Source organism: Nyctereutes procyonoides, unplaced genomic scaffold (assembly GCF_905146905.1).
Source record: "Nyctereutes procyonoides isolate TBG_1078 unplaced genomic scaffold, NYPRO_anot_genome, whole genome shotgun sequence".
Classification (NCBI taxonomy): domain Eukaryota; kingdom Metazoa; phylum Chordata; class Mammalia; order Carnivora; family Canidae; genus Nyctereutes; species Nyctereutes procyonoides.
Window position 1 is genome coordinate 38,521,789 of NW_026575133.1, and position 17,310 is coordinate 38,539,098.

The window sequence follows — 17,310 nt, forward strand, 5'->3', positions numbered from 1 at the left end:
AGGCAGGTGAGAGATGCGGCTTTTTCTGTGATTACCTAGAACTTCAGAGTAAAGTGAGGTCCTGGAATTCGGACTGTGGGTGCTATAACCCAGACCATTCACATTCAGTTCTTCCACACAACCCACAACGCTAACTAGTGATATGTCTCAGACCAAAGTAATTCCACCCCGAGAGGGGCTGGCCACAAGAAACAAACAAACCAGGCGTCATTATGATTATTACCATCATCATCTTACACCGCCCTCGAGGGAAAAGTTGCAACACACTCCACACCTCTACTTACCAAATCTATTATCAGTCCATCTGACCCAGGGCACGAATACCCAAACCCCAGTATTTCTAACTTGCAGCAATAGGCAGCACAATGAAATGTGTTCGATCTGAATCATGTGTGTGCATTTCCCATCACCCACCACCCCTACCACGGGTACTTGTCTGGAACCCAAGCAGCTAATTACTATTTTCACCACACCCAGGAAAACAAAGACCCAGCCTGCTATTATAGGTAGAACCCGGCCCTGAACTTCAGGAACTCAAAGAACAGCAGTAGCAACTTGACACAAACCAACTTTAACCAAGTTAACTCTTCATTTTTTTAGAATGGTAAGGGCAGGCAGGAAGGGATGCAGTCAAACACAGTCCCTTCCCAAACATTCCAGAAGAGCAGATTAACCCCCGGATGTGCATGGCAAGTTAAACTAAATGCAAGCCTTGCAACACGTAACTTTGCGTCACAACCTTACCGGTAAAAAGAAAATTCCAGATTTTTAACTCTACTACCCTGTCCTAGATGCTTAATTTCAAACATGCTCTATCACATTCTGAGGTTCATCAGAAGCATGTTACAACGTAACATTACGGATCTTCGGTTTACCTTAAGAATTCTTTGCAGAGGTGGGCGATGTCTTTGTAACAGCTGTCTGAATACAAACGCTGGGCAGTCAGCTAACCTGTGAACCCCCCCCCCCCCCCCCGTGTGGTCAGTCACCAGCTGAAAATCTCTAATTAAAAGCCCGTGCTGCAGTGCTAGTTCACCTACCTACCTGGTCTCTCTCGCAGCAGCAGGCTTTGCTAATCAGCACAGGCATGTTACTAACGACTTCTCCGCGGCGACTGTAAGGGGACAGCATCTCTCTCCACGCCCTCCACCTCCAACAAGAGCAGGGTGTAACAACCCAGCACCTCCACTCAGCCTTTAGCCTCTTCCCTGTAGGGTGATGACCCTGCACTTGCACTCAGAAGGGATCTGTATTTCGCAACTTCCGACCTCCAAACACCACCAGATGATCCAACGCTGGCAAGAGAACACGGTCACACCTCCCTTCAAAACCTCTCCTAATGAGGTCCCTGTCGGAGGGCACAGGACAACCAACGGGGAAGTGAAGTTTCGGGACAGGCTTCGGGGTTGTGATTATGTATTTATCCTCCCTGTAGGGTAGGTTGCATTGCTTGCACAGAGTCCGGTCCCGGCCTTGCCCTCCTGCTGCTAAGACACCGGAGGCTGCGGGGAGAGGCCTGTATCCCTGACCACAGGGATGCAGCATCTTTAGCAGGAGCCCAAGAGAGGAGAGCTGCCAAACCATGGCCCTCACAGATGGTAGCGCCTACGGGGGGGGGGGGGGGGGGGGGCAGGCTTGGGGAGGGAGGGCGAAAGCAATCAGCTCCAGGCCGTGCAGCAGCACCTGTGCAGCCAGCCGGCGGCTGCAGGGCCGAGTCTCCCGCGGCGCACAGGTGCCCCGGCCGCCAGCGCACAGCGGGGCCCGCCGTGGACGCGCCCCCGTGGGCAAGGGGGAGCTCCGCAGTCCGGTCGGCGTGGCGGCTCCGGGTCCCCGCACCTGCAGGCCGGCCAGGCCCCCCGCCCCCGCCCCGCCCCGCCCCGCCCCGGCCGCGCTGCCCACCTCTGCGCGGGGACCCGTCGATGCTCTCGGCGCTGGACGAGTGCGCGTCGGCCGGGGCCCGCCGCAGGCTGCTGAAGTAGCCGCGGGGCCGAGCGGCGCCGCCCCGGGGAGGGGGCCCTGCGCCGGGCGCGCCGTCCCTGCGCGCGAAGATGCCGCCGAAGAAGCGCAGCAGGCGGTGCTCGGAGGCGGCGGAGGCGGAGGCGGCGGCCGCGCGCGCGCGCTGCAGCCGCTGCAGGTCGCTGTTGTCCAGCGTGCGGTTCTTGCTCTGGCTGCGCCCCCAGCGCTCCAGCTCCGACAGCGCCGCGTTCTTGCTGAGCACCTCGCCCACGTCCAGGGTGTTGCGCTTCTCCGCGGCGGGCTGCGCGGGCGCCGCGGGCTCCGGGGCCGTCGCGGGCTCCGCCGCGGGGTCCGCCGCGGGTCCGCCGCGGGTCCGCCGCGGCCTCGCCCCCCGGCGCCCAGCCCAGGCTCCCGGCGCTGCTGTGGCGCCTCCCGCGGCCCGGGGCCCGACTGCTCCGCGGCGCCTCGGGGCCGCCCCAGTGCCTGCAGCTGAGGCTCCGGCGCAGGGGCGCGGCCCCGGCCCGCGTCCGCGTCGGGGCTGCCGGGCGCCGCCTCCGGGGCCGCGGGGTGCGGGGCGCGCGCGCAGGGCCGGAGCCGCCCGAGCTCCAGCTGCCCGGTGCTGCGGGTGCGGAAGGTGCGGGAGGCCCAGGCGCGCGGCCGGCGGCCCTCGGGGTCCTCAGCAGCGGCCGCCGCCGCCGCCCCCTCGGGCTCGGGCTCGGGCTCGGGCTCGGGCTCGGCCTCCTCCAGCAGCCGCCCGGGGGCGTCCGGGGAGCGCGCGGGCCGGGGCCGGGGCCGGGGCCGGGGCCGGGGCGGGGGCCTGCGAGCGGGGCGCGGGGCGGCCAGCGGGTCCTTCCTGACCATGGTCACGGAGATGCGGTACACGGTCCTCCGGGGCGCCCCGCGCGGCATCGCGTCGGCGGGCGGGGGCGCGGGCTCGCCGCCGTCCAGCAGGTACATGTCGCCGGCGCCGCGGCCGCCTCCAGCGCGCCGCCCGCCGGGGCCCCGCCGCCTCCAGCGCGCCGCGGGCCGGGCCGGGCCGCGGGGGGGGGGAGGGGGGGGCGCGGGCAGGGGGAGGGAGGGAGGGAGGGAGGGGGCGGGGGGAGGGCGCGCCGAGGGGTCCACGCCCCCCGCCGGCCGCGAGGGCGGCGCTCAGGCCGCGAGGTCCGCGCCCGCGGCGCCCGCCGGCCGGTGCTGCGCGCGGCCCGAGTGCGGGGGTCGGGGTCCGGGCCCGGGGCGCCGAGCCATGGGCGGGGCGGGCGGTCAGGCGCGGGGGCGGCGGCAGGTGCGGGCGCGGCGCGCGGGGCCCGGGGCGGGCGGCGGCGCCGGCGGCTTCATTGTCTCCGGCGCGGGGCCGGCTCGCGCCTCCAGGCCTCCGTGCACCGCTCGGCGCCCCGCAGCCCCGCCACCCCCGGGCCGGGACGCGGGCAGCGGCGCCGGCTGCAGCCGAGGGCGGGCGGCGGTTTAAAATGGAAACGCGCGCCGGGGCGGGGCGGGCGGGCGGGCGGGCGGGCGGGGGCCGGCGTGCAGCGACCGCGGGCCGCGAGCCCAGCCCGGCGGCCGAGTCCCGGGAGCGCGGCGGCGGCGGCGGCGGCGGCGGGAGCGCGGCCCGCGGACACGCACAAGCGCCGGGCTGGATCGCCGCCGCGCGGACCGGAGCCTCCGGGGGGCCTCCCGCCCTGCGCTCCCCCTGCAGCCCCCGGGCAGTGGCCTGCAAAACCGAATCTGCGGGCCGCCCCTCACCTGTTTACCTGGAGGGCCGCAGAGGATGCAACTCAAACAAGGACTTCCTTAAAAAGCAACGTCTCTCAGGTACCGGTTACTCACACACTTGTGCTTGGGAGGAACAAGTGCGTGCTCCTCCGGGACGGAGAGAGCAAGGAAGGGCCGAGGGTGGGGGCTTCCCTGTGATGCTGCCGCTCCCATCGCTGCCCTCCGAGGACCGAGGACCGTGCGGTTTCACTCCTAAAAATATGTTGCAGGGCAGCCGGGGGGGGGGGGGGGGGGGGCCTCAGCGGTTTGGCGCCTGCCTTCAGCCCAGGGCGTGATCCTGGAGACCCGGGATCGAGTCCCGCATCAGGCTCCCGGTATGGAGCCTGCTTCTCTCTCTCTCTCTCTCTTTCATGAATAAATAAAATCTTAATAAAATGTTGTAGCGGTATTTTCCCAATGTGTGGAAAAAGGCGGGGGACAGTTAACAGGCAGAAGAACAGTAGCTCAGAGCAGGAAGAAAGAAGACCTGCCTGTCTAAGCCTGTCCACTCCTGGCCATCTCAGATTTTCCACCTGGAAGGTGGGGATGCAAAAAAAAAAAAAAAAAAAAAATCGAACCTAAACTCAGCGTTCTCACGAGGACTAAAGGAGCTAAGACCTGTGTGACAGGCATTGTGTGCTAAGGGCTAAATACTGAACACTGAGTTTCTCTTCCACCAAATATCCCCACTTGCTATCACTTGGCTCTGTAGATCCTGGTTCTTGGGATGACCTGATGCCGCACAGTATTGTCATACAGCTGATCAACCCATTAGTTCTTGATGATTTCCAGAACATAGGGGTTTGCTGGCTTAGAAGTTTCCACCGCAAAAATGTCATACATATTATGACTATAGTGTCCACTCATTAAGCTGGATGCTTACACAGGCTTCTCGAGGCCTGGAAATGCCAAAGACACATGAGAAAAGCTTTTGGGGGGCAAAGTGCTCACAGCAAGGCGTCATTCTGGGATTCTATGACCGTTTGCAAGCCCTAGTTTCCTCTTTCACCAAATAGTGCGTTAATGGCACTGAAGGGGATACAAAGATGAATGGCGAGGTCTCTTATGAAGGAGGTTATGGCTTAGGATACCTGGATTTTACCTCAAAGGGAAATTATTCAGATTTAGTGAGATAGATCAGAAAGCTTGCTAGGGTGATCCCATTCCTTTTTATTGATTTATTCTCAAAATTTATTTATTAAATGAGAGACACAGAGAGGCAGAGACACAGGCAGAGGTTAGGAGCAGGCTCCACACAGGTAGCCCGACATGGGACTCGATCCCAGGTCTCCAGGATCAGGCCCTAGGCCGAAGGCGGCGCTATACCGCTGAGCCACCGGGGCTGCCAGATCCCATTCCTTTTTAAGAAGATTCTTCAGAGCAGAGGATTTTTAGAACAGGGAAAACACTCCATATGACACCATAATAGTGGACATGTGTCATTATACATTTGTCCAAACACATAGAATGCACACCAAAAGTGAACCCTAAGGTACACTATGGACTCTGGGTGACAACAACATGCCCTCATCAGTTTAGCGATCATAACAAACATACCACTCTGGAAGGAATGTAGGTAGTGGAGGAGGCTATGCACGTGTAGGGGCAGGAAGTATATGGGAACCCTCTGTACCTTCTCCTCAGTATTGCTGTTCACCTAAAATGGCTCCAAAAAATAAAGCCCATTTAAAAAAAGGTTATGGGACGCCTGGGTGGCTCAGTGGTTGAGCGTCTACCTTCAACTCAGGGTGTGATCCAGGAGTCCTGGGATCCAGTCCCACATCAGGCTCCCTGCATGGAACCTGCTTCTCTCTCTGCCTGTGTATCTCTCTCTCTCTCTCTCTCTCTTATGAATAAATCAATCTTTAAAAATGATAAAAAAAATTTTAAAAAAGTTAAAACATATCTGACCACCCCCAGTGGCTGCACCTAACTGCCACAATCATAGGGTCATTGCAAGCTCTGGCACCCAAGGGTTCAAGAGGAACACCTCTGACATATCCGCAAGTGCAAAGTTAGAGAACCCTCCCAGGACAGATCAGTCTTACCTTCACAGTTTGGATAAAAAACCCTCTTTGATTAAGACCCGGGAACCAGCAACTTCCAGAGTGGGAGGGAGATGGATAATAATCAGCTATTACAATGGCATTCCCCAAGCCCAGCAGGTTACCTGGATGCGGAGGGCTGAGAGAGGGTGGGTGCCTTCCCCAAGGCTACACAGCTCCTTGCTGAGAGCTGAGCCTGGGGTCACATTGCCTGTGCCCATCATCATGCCACAGAGGCGTTTTCTGATTTCGTAAGCATCAGCATTTACTTTGTTGACCAGGAAGAGAGAAATGTGCGAGTACTACTGAGCCTGGCACTAATCAAATGTCAATGATCTCTACACCTAGCAGGTTTCCATTTACTCATTCACTTCTCTTCTTGTTCATTTGCTCTTTAAATATATGCTGGACACCTACCGCAATACGACGCGGTGAGAAGACAGTCTCTGTCCTCAAAGAACTCAAGAAGCTGTGAAACGGTGGTCTTTTCAAGGTCTTGTGGTTTAACATAAAGACAGGGAGGGAGGTAAGAGGACGGGAGACAGAGCAGCGCCCGGCCCCAGTGGGTCTGCAGGGTGAGCACCACTAGCATCGGGTGGGGTTTACTGTTTGATAGATGTAGCTGTGTGGACAGAAAGGTCAGGCCGGATTTAAGGGGAAACAATGGAATTCAGCCATGCAGAGTGGCAGGGACCTCTCTCTGTGAGGGGCCCTGGTGCGATCGGAACCCAGGACTCCTAAACTCAGCCTGGGGTCCACTCTCACTTTTTAAGACCAAGGCAACCTTCAAACGCTGAGATGCATTTTTACTATGAAATCAGCCCAGGATTAAGACAGAGAGCTTCCTGTCACCTGAGCCCAAGGTAAAAAGTAAAAGAGATTTCCTTAAGCGCTTGAATCTTGAATGGCTGGTGTCTTCCGACTCCTGCCAGTTGGGCTGTGTACAATCCAGCCCAGGGTTTGCACTTTGCTGTCGGAGGATGCAATCTGCAGAGTAGAAGATTCCATTTGATCCACCTTAGATGACTCCGAAGCTCAGATGGTGTTGAATGAGGGAACCTCTGTAAGCCACAGCCCAGATGTTCACTGCCCCCTCAGTGCTTTCACCTCCCCAGAAAGCATTTATCTCCCACACCAATCACAGCGATTCCACACCAGGTCTGACAGTCTAGCTAGAAAAACCCCGGGAGAGACCCCTCTCCCCACTGCCCTGGATACATGGGCTCTTCCAATGCAAAGAATCAGAGGCTCAGATAGATCTTGTCACTCCAAAAATCTAAATCCCCTTTTACGCAGCCAGACCTGCCTTTTAAAAATAGAAACAGTCATGCTCTACGTGTTCAGGTGGCACTATGCTTTATTTTTCTGCTGCTTTTGAAAATGACCCCTCTAGACAAGCATTCCTTAAAAAAATTTTTTTCTGTGCCTTAGAATATATCACCATTTTGGCTTATTTAAAAAAAAAAAAAAAAAAAAAGCCTGTAGTTGATCTCACTACTCCATCAAAACCAAATAGCCGGCAGGCAGGCAGGCAGGCAGGCAGGCAAAGCCTCAACGCTGCAGAGGGTGCAGCGCGTGACACAGAAGGAGTACAGAGGGGTCCAGGGATGGGGGGCACCCTTATGCATACCCCCACTGCATCGCCTCCTGCAGCTGGCCTCGCTCCCCCATTCTCAGTTTATGGGACCTTTTGGCCACCCTCCCATGACCCCGTCCCGGGCCATTTCTAGCTAACCATAAATTAAACATCCTCTATGAGAATATTATTTTCAAGTGTTACTAGAGCCTTATTTAAAGGAAATCTCTGGTAGTCAGCTGAGCCATCTGCTACACAAGCGGACTTTCCAAGTAACAGAACTTGCCAGCTAGTGATCACAGCCACGGTATCTTAGCAGAACCACGTGTGGGCCCCCGCAACCGGCCAGCCGCTGACGTTGCCCAGGCTCTGCACACCCACCCCAGGAGCAACAAAGCACCTCCCCCAGTTCATGGCATACTTTAAAGACCACTTTCTGGCAGCAGGGTGATGAAAAGATACAGATAGAAGCAAAAAGAAAGGCACTTGTGATAAACCAACACTTCCCCTGATTGACCTTTAGGCTCAAGACTCAAGTCTGGTCACCAGGGGAGGAAGGCTTTCTGATCCAAGATCTACCGTGGTGCTGGGCCTCTGTAGACTGACGACTCTGCGATCATCCCTGCCTGCGCTGAAGTCATTAGGGGCCCCATTTCTCTCATTGTATAAGCTCGAAGTTAAAAGAGGAGCCATGAGGGCAGCCCGGGTGGCTCAGCGGTTAAGCACCGCCTTCAGTCCAGGGCCTGATCCTGCAGACCCAGGATCAAGTCCCGTGTCAGGCTCCCTGCATCTCTGCCTCTCTGTCTCTGTCTCTCATGAATAAATAAATAAAATCTTGAAAAAAAAAAAAAAAAAGAGAGGAGCCATGAAAGAGAGAAGGACCTGTCAGAGAGGGACCAGTGTGCTCGGTCGCTAAGGCCAGGACATCCTGAGTCAGCAGGAAGAAAGAGGTCCCTCCAAGCACCTACATCCTACACCTACACTTTTCCTCGAGGACCAACAATGATGACGCCGCTGCCAACAGAACCTTGCATGGTCCTATGTGTATGAATACACAGATCTTGTAAGGCAGCACTTGTGCTCCACACTCTTCCATTTTAACAGGAGGCCGTCCAGTGTCCTCTCCGTGGGCAACGCCACCAGGCCCCAGACACAAGGAGTCAAAGGTCAGCAACTACTTATCAAAACCAAATCTTGGGGTGCCTAGGTGGCTCAGTCAGTTAAGCATCTGCCTTTGGCTCAGGTCATATTCCTAGGGTCCTGGGATTGAGTCTAGCATGGGGGGGGGGGGGTCCCTGCTCAGTGGGGGGCCTGCTTCTCCTTCTCCCTCTGCTTGTGTCTGTCAAATAATTTTTTTTAATCTTGAAAAAAATCAATGAAAAAACACTAAAAGAACAAACAACAACAACAAAACAAATTTGGTTTAGTCGACTTCCCATCTGAAGGCATCCGTAGATCAGAGAATCAGGCAGCATTGTGCAAAGCAGCCAGGACATGGGCACCTCTGTGGGAAGGGTGAGGCAGAGGAATGAGAGGCACTCTCCCACCCCTGATCCACGGTACCCCAAGCCCAGCCCAGTACCCCACAAAGGGCTTCTCTGGGGAGCCCTCCCCTGATTCTGGACCACAAATGAACACTGCAAGATGCTGATGCTCAGTGAGCACACCTGTGTGGGGGGCAGCCGAGATGCTTGCACTTTGCTTGCCCAGGATTCTTGCAAGGCAAATACAAAATTTGGCTCCGAGCAGTCCGTGACCTGCACTATGACAGCAAAAGGCCCACCTGCTCATCCATTTTCTGCTTTCCAGCAGGTAGACGGCAGCATGAAGCGCACCGACTGTGCCCAGAGCCTTCTGCTCAGTGATGGGGGCACTGGGAGGTAAGGGGACTGAGAAGTGTCCTAAATAACCCGACATCAGCAGAAAGTGTTTCATGTATTCATTTGGGGAATATAAAAAAATAGTGAAAGGGAATAAAGGGGAAAGGAGAAAAATTGAGTGGGAAATATCAGAGAGGGAGACAGAACATGAGAGACTCCTAACTCAGAAACGAACTAGAGGTGGTGGAAGGGGAGGTGGGTGGGGGGTGGGGGTGACTGGGTGACGGGCACTGAGGGGGGCACTTGATGGGATGAGCACTGGGTGTTATTGTGTATGTTGGCAAATTGAACACCAATAAAAAATAAATTTTAAAAAAAGTGTTTCATGTGACAGGAAGGACGCAGGTAAGCAGGTGGCAGAAAATGGCTATTTCTAGCTGAAAGATTCAAGAAAGCCTTCAAGAAGGAGGTGGCATTTGGCATTCATGCAGGCACAGTGGTCGGCCTCTGCGCCCCAGCCACTCTGGGCTGGATCCTCCTTCATGGACAGTCTATCCTGTGTATCGCAGGATGTTGGGCAGCATCCCTGGCCTTCCTACCCATGCCAGTGTACCTCTCCCCAAGTCACGACAACCAGAAACATGTGCAAATATTGCCCGTTATCTCCTGGGGAGCAAAAGCTCACTGGTGGAGAACCACTCACTGCTCCAAAGCGATAAGCAAGGTGTGCTCGTGTGAGAAAATGAGCAGTGGCTCCTATGTCTTTCCGACTTTTCGTTTTATTATTTTTTTGATGCAACTGTTTTCTCTTGCCTCTGTATATGATACTAAAAAGCTCGAGATAGGGGATCCCTGAGTGGCTCAGTGGTTTGGCGCCTGCCTTCGGCCCAGGGCGTGATTCTGGAGTCCCGAGTTCAAGTGCCGCATCAGGCTCCCTGCATGGAGCCTGCTTCTCCCTCTGCCTGTGTCTGTGCCCCTCTCTTTGTCTCTCATGAATAAATAAATAAAATCTTAAAAAAAAAAAAGCTTGAGATAGTCCCTCTGTTAAAAAAAAAAAAAAAAGCAGCAGCAGCAGCAGCAATTATTTCCAGGAATCCTTCCTAAAACTGGGAGAACACCAACCGTTTGAGATGAGGCCACTACCAGTCCTCATTCTGTGAAAGAAAAATCATCAAGTACAACTAGTTTAAATCAGCAAGTATCACGGACATGATTAAATTGTTGGGGGGGGGGGGGCGGGGATTTTTTGTTTTGCCCACGTTCATTATTTTAAATTCAAAGCAACGCTGTGTTGGTTTTCATCAGAAAAGACCCTAAGCACGGTGCCTGAAGACTTCGGGCCACGAGCCGCGTGCGGAGGAGACAGGCGGGCACTGCCCAGGCCTCGAGAGAGCACCGGGGAACTGTGACCTCAGGGAAGCTCACTGGCTTGCCCTCCGCGGAGCTCCCACCGCCAGGAGCCCCCGCGGGGACTTGTGCCAGGGCTGGAGCGGCCCTGCCACACTGTCTCCCATTACTCCCCACTGGGTCAGGCTGGCACTGCTCACACACGTGTCTTCCGAGAGCGGGAACTCCGTTTCCACTACGGCGAGCTAGGGTTAGTCGTACAGACAAAGCAGCCTGCTTCCAGGGCAGCAGGAGAGAGATTTCTCCACACACTCTGGCACCGGTGAGCCAACAGGAAGCATGTAAAACCAGGCTGAAAGCTCACATGCCCTTCCATGGGCCGAGGAGAAAAACGTCCTGATTTTAAAAATATGCCACCAAGAGTCCCTTAGTGAATAGATTCTCACTCCCAAACAAAGGAAAAGGTCAGAAATTTCTTGGGGGTCTTTCTTGCTACACGCCACGCACAGGTGACTCAAGATAAAATTAAAACCAAGTGCATTAAGCGTCACTTTGTGGAAACAGATGCAAACACCACACTTTGTTGCCCGTGTGGCGACCACAGCCTGCGCCACCGATGGTCACTCTGGAGGTGCTGGGCACTGGCTGAGGCCAGAGCATCTCCTCGCGGGCCCCACTCCCCCAGGGGATGCTCTGCTTTCCTCGCCAGCCTCCAGCCCTCTGGGGAGACGCAGCTGAGGAATCAGAAGGATTTAATCAAGGGTAACACACAACTGTGCACCTGTCCCTTGGACAGCTGCAAAGAAGCTCTGGAATTTGTGTGGAGAAAAACCAAGAAATTCCTCCCAATTACCTAATCTTCCCAGTCCTCGAGTGCACACAGGACCAGGCCTGTCTGGCAGCATTTTCCTCGGCAGGACCCACCAGAAGAGATTCTTCTAATGATACCATCTGCACGAGCATCTTCCGACAGCCGTTACAACCAGAACACAGGGAAGAGTCTAATAGCGATGCCGCCCCCACCCCCAACCCCCACACCCCCCACCCCGAAGAGCCTCCCAGAGTGGAAACAAATACCACAAGCTGTCAGAGAACAGCCACCTGAGTATGTCTGACAACTTCTGGATGCCTACTAAGTCCATCTGTAGATGCATGGACCGCCCCCCCCACCCCAAGACTCGTGAAGTCCAGGACTTCTATGAAAATAAAAAATCTTGGCCACAAACAATGCCCTGGGAATTTCTGTCCATACCATTAGAAAGCTCAAGAAAAGCCTATTTTGGCAGAGTTATCACTTCTGCATCCCATTTGGGAATTGGCTGCTGAGGTATCTGGAAATCTTTTCTCTGTGCCCAGGGGACTTGAAGGTTTGATATACTTCTCTCTAAATGTGGAAAACAACATGACTAAGATGCCTGTTCAAAGCCCAGACGCACTCCCCCCCAGTCAGCAGTGGGGGGCACGTGACCACCCTCCTGCCTCTATTAGCCAATGTGTCACCGGCCCGGTTCCCTGCGGTGGAGGATAAACACAGCACAGGCGCTGCTAGCAGCAGCCACCCCCTCGCTAGTTACGATTTGCATAAGTGCTCCCGAGAAAGACGAGAAGTGGGTCACGGGGACCAGTTCCGACACAGTAAGATGAAGCAAAACATCCGTGTCTTCTCATCTGCTTGCCACGCACACGGCTCATCAGCAACCTGCCTGCGGGGAGCAGGGGTGAGGCGGCCCTGCGGCAGGGAGACGCCCCGGCCTCCTCCCCGCGCCAGGATGTCTGTTGTGCTAGGCTGGCCACCTGGCTCCAGAATCTTCCACGAGGGAAAGTGGAGGGATGACAGCAACAGTGCCATGGCCAAACAAGCGGGAGAGCTCCGGCATCTCTGCGGACCCCACCCCTGCCCGGCATCGTCTCTGTTCCTGGGAGTGTTGCTGCCCGTGGCCACGTGGCTGCTTGGGCACCAGCACAAAACTTCCCGAATCTGGAGAAGGAGGTTCATGGCCCCTGCAGAAACTACTGCCAGTGGGTCAGCGGCAGCCCCCAAAGACTCCAAACTGCAAAGTCCTACAGCCATCGAAGACACTACTAGGTGGCTTGGCAGTGAGTGGACGCAGAGAACTGGGAAGTACATCCCGTGCCCCGGGGCCCCTTTCTCCCTGTCCCCGCCTCACAGACACCCCAGAGGAGGTGCCGAGGGGTGCGGCATCCCTGTGGAGGGCCAGGCCACACCGTCTCCTGCACTCAGGTGGTCTTTCCCTTCACTAGTTCCCACGGCCTTCTCCCAAGGTCATGCCCTTGAATTAGCCAACACTGGCCACCCCACTATCTTAGCCCCTAACTATCCCGCACCTGGCCCACAACCCTCCACGACAGCTGTCCTCTTTCTAGCACTTCCACTCCTGCCATCAGGAGGCTCATGTAACACCCCCTGGCCCTTCCGATCTGCAGGCCTGTCTCTATCCAGCACAGGCCAAGACACACCCGTCTACTTCACCTACTGCTGTCAGCCCGATGCCTCCAACACCCCACCTGGGCCCACCCCAAAGGTGGCACCATCCATACACTCCAACCCGCAGGATGGGTGCTCCTCAATATGTGTCCATGGAGGAGCCTGGATCTGGGACTCCAGCCTCCCACCCCTCCCCTCCACATCTCTAGGAGATTCTTGTGCATGCGCAAGTATGGGAACACTGAGTGTACATCCCGGGGCCCCAGTGCAGATGCTCACACAGCTGAGGGGCAGAGCACCGGCACCCTGCAGCCCTTCCCTGCAGCCCTGGTCCCCCACATTCCCATTCCAACGATCTGAGCCTCCAGCCTGCCCTGAAAACATGGGGGTACCACACCCCCGAGTTGCTGCACTCTGGGCCTCCCAGCCATACTCGCCGCTCCCACCCGGAGTTGGCAAATGGACCGTGTACATCAATCACGATCCTCTCCTGTCCTTCAGCCAGCACTGAAAATATTCAATTATCTCCCACTTAATAAAAAAAAGAAACAAAAGCCTCTCCTCCCTGTGTGTGCCCTCCAGCCCCCTCCCAAGCTCCTCCCACCTCCCCAAAGAGTGCACTCGGCTTCCTGCCTTTATATTCCATCCTCTTCATCCTTCGCTGGGTTCCCAGAGCAAGGGGACAGCCAGCCTTTCAACCCTGATGGAAGTTTTAGGCCACGTTTCCACTCAGAGAGTCCCTGTCAGCTACAGAACAGAATGCCCACTCCTTAACTGGCTTGCCAGGCCCCCCGAAGGTCCCCAGCCACCCCCTGCTATGCAGGGTGGCTAAGGCACTGAGCTCTAACACCAGAATGATGCAAACCCTGTGTGACCTCAGGAAAGTGACCTTGAGTCTCTGAGTCCAGTTTCACTTGGCAGTAAGGCCGTGATGATAGTGGAGATGTGACAATCAAATGTGATGATGCATATGAAGCATTTGACCCAATGTTTAGGACAAAGGTGGGCTGCCTGCTGCCTCCCAAGATCCTTCATTCCAACACAGCCAACTCCCATCCAGTCCTGAGCGTACCATACCCAGTCTCCCCACAGCCTCCTGCTGGGGCTTGCAGGATCAGGGGAGTCCTGCTCATCGCTGGAGCCTGGGCCACCCCTTCCCAGTATCAGTCCCCCTGCTCTGACCCAACACTCGCCCTTTACGTAACAACTTCCTCCAGAAGACCAGGGTCCTTGACACAGGATCAGCATCTTTATCTCTAAACCTCAGGCCTTATCAGTGTTCTGCTTAATAAATGCTGCCTGGTGCTTAACTTTACCCAATCCAGGCAGCTGATTCAAGATTAATTCTGGAAGGGAGCAGTAGTGCCTCGGTCATGTTGCAAGTAATAGCAGAGGTCAGCTAACACCCCTGTTTACACTGCTACACCACACAGCAGCCCCCCACCCCCCATAAGTTTATCTACAAAGTCTCTAGCAATTAGGGAAATGCATGGAGAGGACGGTGATTCATTCCTTCCGCTGGCCACAAAAATCCTCCACTGCGGCTGATCTTGGGTGGCTGCCCCTAGAAAGCATGCCCCTCCTTTGGTGGACTTGAAGCCATGTCTGGGGGTGGGGAGTTTCCAGAAGTGTGAATGCCTAGGGAAGCAGTGGCTTCACTTCAGAGCTGGCCAGAGAGGAGGGGTCTAGAGCCTGGAGGAAGCTCTCCAAGGAGGGCTCCTTCCCTGCCTACCCCTCTAGCCTGGGTCATGCTGATAATGCAAAAGCAGCAGACATCCCAGGATAGGGGTGGTCAGCTGGTTGGCCAAGACTCAACTAGCAAGGGCTACCGGCAGGGCACTGGGCCTTTACTGACCTAGAAGGAAATGCATCCATTGATCCTGGTGCTCAGGACACTCATGAAGAACTTGAAGGGCACCTGAGCAGCTTAGTCAGTTAAGCGGCTGCCTTTAGCTCAGGTCATGATCTCAGGGTCCTGGGATTGAGCCCTGAGTTGGGCTCCCTGCTCAGCGGGGAGTCTGCTTCTCTCTCTCCTTCTGCCCCTCCCACTCAACTCATTCTCTCGAAAATAAATAAAAACGTTAAAAAAAAAAAAAAAAAGGAACCAGAACCCTTGAAATAACTTAGAATTATTTACAAGGAGGGATCCCTGGGTGGCAGTGGTTTGGCGCCTGCCTTTGGCCCAGGGCGCGATCCTGGAGACCCGGGATCGAATCCCACGTCGGGCTCCCGGTGCATGGAGCCTGCTTCTCCCTCTGCCTGTGTCTCTGCCTCTCTCTCTCTCTGTGTGTGACTATCATAAATAAAAAAATAATAATAAAAAAAAAGAATTATTTACAAGGAGAATAATAATGGGCCTATCCTAGAGTTAATCCAAGGATCTAATAGCCTGGTCCTTGGCACCTGGCACTTCAGAGGTTCTCAAAATAGGGACACCTGGGTGGCTCAGTGGTTAAGTGTCTGCCTTTGGCTCAGGGCATGATCTTGGGTGCAGGGATTGAGTCCCATATCAGGCTCCCTGTGAGGAACCTACTTCTTCCTCTGTCTATGGCTCTGCCTTTCTCTGTGTTTCTCATGAATAAATAAAAACTTTTTAAAAAGTTTTTAAAAAGTTCTCAAAATCATGTTTTCATTTTTCAAACAGCACACTGAGGGAAGCTGTCAGGAACTGCAGTGGGACCCTGCACAAGGCATGGATGGCACTCTGGGGAGTCATCCACAGAAAGGGCTACACTTGTGTGTGCAAATACCACCCCACTGTACCCTGACTGTCAAAGAATTTCCAGAGAAGCAACAGCTAGCACTGGACATTTCTGGGCATAAAACAGTGACATTGGGCAACAAGATGTTCACACAAAAGTACTTTTTCTCGGGAAGAATGCTCTAGGAAATCAGGAGTTCGTGTGTAAGGAAACATAACCCTTGAGATGGCCATTTACCCAAGTACGCTACCCAGACTCCCCACCGTCTCACGCCACTGCTCCAGAAGGTTCCAGCATTCACACTATGCCCCTGAATGCCACGGCAAAGGGATAAAGGTGGGGCCTCAGGTGCTCACACCACTTCTGCACCACGCAGGTGGCCTGGGTCCACACTCTGCCGGCCTGGCCAGAGGCAGCCTCACTCCTAAGAAACAACACACAGCAGTGGTATGGCCAGGCTTGGGCAGCCGTGCAAGCAGCACACCTTCGGCTCACCTACTGGCTTACAGGCGAGACAGGAAAGCATTTTACACTGACTGAAGATTCACAAGCCCAAAAAAACCTCACTGTGTGGCCTACCTGAGACGGTCAGCCTGGGCTTAAAAGGCACCAGGCCATCAACAACCCCACCATCAACCCAGACCTTCAGGCACCTCTACCTAGAGGCCCCAGGGGCCTGCCACCCAGACCTTCCCTCTGCAGCTCACAACCCACCCCCCCAAAGGACCTCAGGGCTCAGCCAGACCAACCCTCAGCCCCTCTTTCCACCCCTGGCCTAGGCTAAGGCCAGGCCCAGCTGGAGGCACCTCAGAGATATTAATTCAGTTAATTCAGTTTACTCCTCCAATGCTCCCAAGAGGTAGGGATTATCGCTATACCTCTTTTTCAGATACGGAAAGCTGCACAGAGAGGTAGCAAGGGGGCCCTCGGCCTCACCCTAAGGGGTGGAGCTGGACTGGAGGTCAGAGGCTCATCAAATCACCAAGCCTACCCAAGGGGTAAGGCTGACACCCCCACCCCCACCCTCTCCCCCCTCCCCCCTCCCCACCTCCCCCCACCCTGCATGTGGCCTGCCTCTAAGGAGAGCCCAACCAGGTCTCCGGATATGCAAAGGGAGGCCACAAAGGCAGTCAGAGTGCCAGGAATAAAACTATGAAAGAGCTTTGCTGGAGAAAGTCAGAGCACGTCCTTCCTCTGGGCTTGAGGGGCGGGGGCTGGGGTGGGGGTGGGGAGGGAGAGAGGGGGAAGGGAAAGGAGAGCCAAGTGTAAAATGCTTTGGGAGCAGGCGGGCAGAAATGGTGGTTCACACACACACACACACACACACACACACACACAAGTCCCTGGCCAACTTCGGAGGCACAGGGCACTGAAATCTCCAAACAGACTGGGGGAAAACCAGCTCCTTTTTGTGTGTGGTTTTTTTTTTTTTTTTTTTTTTTTTTTGATCTCAAGGACAGGTACCAGTTCTGAGGTCATACTACCCCTTCAAGGGTTCCTGGAAAGAGAGTAAACCCTGGCTACCCCTCTCACCGCCGCCCCCCCGCCCCCTCCAGCCTCAAGCTGGCTTCTGCTTCCACCCAAGACTCCAGGGCAGCCCTCCCAGGAACACCAGTGAGGCCCCGAATCGTGACATCCACTGTCCAGTCCATCTGGTGGGCCCGCCTCC

The 17,310-nt window shown here is 55.5% G+C and overlaps 1 protein-coding gene and 1 long non-coding RNA gene across 7 annotated transcripts in view; one reads left to right on the forward strand and one right to left on the reverse strand.

Annotated features, from left to right (window-relative positions):
* AGAP1 (ArfGAP with GTPase domain, ankyrin repeat and PH domain 1) overlaps positions 1-17,310 on the reverse strand; it is a 533,866-nt gene that overhangs the window by 384,511 nt on the left and 132,045 nt on the right. The gene's annotated exons all lie outside the window — the stretch shown is intronic.
* On the forward strand, positions 8,310-10,014 carry LOC129523374 (uncharacterized). The gene is made up of 3 exons (XR_008667103.1): positions 8,310-8,492; positions 9,136-9,206; positions 9,541-10,014. It is a non-coding gene; the product is annotated as an uncharacterized LOC129523374 (long non-coding RNA).